Consider the following 1,616-nt stretch of genomic DNA (forward strand, 5'->3'; position numbering starts at 1 on the left):
TGCCCCGACCGGGACTCGAACCCGGGACCTCCTGCTTACATGGCAGACGCTCTATCCATCTGAGCCACCGCGGGCACAGAGGATAGCGCGTCTGCAGGGACTTATCCCTTGCACGCTCCCCGTGAGATCCACATTCCCAACATGTCCACAACACTGCTTTCGTAGTGCGCCTATTAGATGTTTGCCCATCATACTCATTACTCGTGGCAGAGTAATCTACCAAGTCCCGTACGAGTTCGGGCATAGCGTGTGCGTTCGCACACAAGAAGGTCAAAGGCTGGGAACCCATATTTATTTTAACTATATATGACCATGCAGCTTTACTAGAATTGAAATGATAATTAAATGAACACCCTAGCTGCAAGCAGGCGTTGATACACTTCGTATTGTAGTTGTAAATTGTCGTAGCTGTGTTGGGAAAGAACCAAAGCTCCAAGCCCTAATAGAAAGCATTGACGCTCAAATCGATGTAGGTACAGAGAACTGACTAAAGCCAGAAATAAGTTCAGCCGAAATTTTTTCAAACGATCTAACAGTGATCAGAAAGGATAGATTACAGTCGGTGGTGGAGTATTTATTGCTGTCAGAGGTAGTTTGTCTTGTAGCGAAATTGAAATAGATAGTTCATGTGAAATAGAATGGGTAGAGGTTATACCTGACAATCGGACTAAACTATTAATTGGATCGTTTTACCGACCCCCCGACTCAGAAGACATAGTTGCTGAACAGTTCAGAGAAAACTTGAGTACCTCGCTCATACTATTATAGTCGGTGGGGACTTCAATCTACCGTCGATATGCTTGAAAAATTATAGGGTTAAGCCGGCGGCAGGCATAAAATATCATCCGAAATTGTACTGACTGCTTTCTCAGAAAATTATTTTGAACAATTATTTCACGAGCCCACTCGAAGCGTAAATGGTTGCGAAAGCATACTTGACCTTTTAGCAACAAATAATACTGCACAAATAGTTAGTATTGTGACGAATACAGGGATTAGGACCACAAGGCAGTTGCTGCTAGGCTGAATACCGTAACACCTACAACCATCAAACAGAAACGCAAAGTATATCTATTTCAAGAAGCTGATAAAAATGCTCTTAACGCCTTTTTAAGAGACACTCATCGCTCCTTCCGTTCTGATCATGTAAGTGAGAAAAGTTGTGGAATGTTTCCAAAGAGATAGTATCAACAGCAATTGAGAGATATATACCACATAAATTAATAAGTGATGGTACTGATCCCCCTTGGTACACAAAACAGGTCAGAACGTTGTTGCAGAAGCAACGAAAAAAGCATGCCAAATTTAAAAGAACGCAAAATCCCCAAGATTGGCAAAGTTTTACAGAAGTTCGAAATATAGCACGTACTTCGATGCGAGATGCTTTTAATAATTTCCACAACGAAATTATGTCTTGAAATCTGGCAGAAAACCCAAAGAGATTCTGGTCATACATAAAGCACACCAGTGGCAAGACGCAATCAATACCTTCACTGCGCGATTACCACGGTGAAGTCACTGATGACAGTGCCACTAAAGCAGAGTTATTAAACACGGTTTTCCGGAACTCATTCACCAAAGAAGACAAAGTAAATGCTCCTGAATTCCAATCAAGA

At 42.0% G+C, this 1,616-nt stretch overlaps 1 non-coding gene across 1 annotated transcript; it reads right to left on the reverse strand.

Moving 5' to 3' along the window:
- On the reverse strand, positions 1-75 carry Trnat-ugu (transfer RNA threonine (anticodon UGU)). Its single transcript has one exon. It is a non-coding gene; the product is annotated as a tRNA-Thr (tRNA).
- Positions 76-1,616: the final 1,541 nt, after the last annotated feature.

This window comes from Schistocerca nitens, unplaced genomic scaffold (genome assembly GCF_023898315.1).
Source record: "Schistocerca nitens isolate TAMUIC-IGC-003100 unplaced genomic scaffold, iqSchNite1.1 HiC_scaffold_375, whole genome shotgun sequence".
Lineage (NCBI taxonomy): Eukaryota > Metazoa > Arthropoda > Insecta > Orthoptera > Acrididae > Schistocerca > Schistocerca nitens.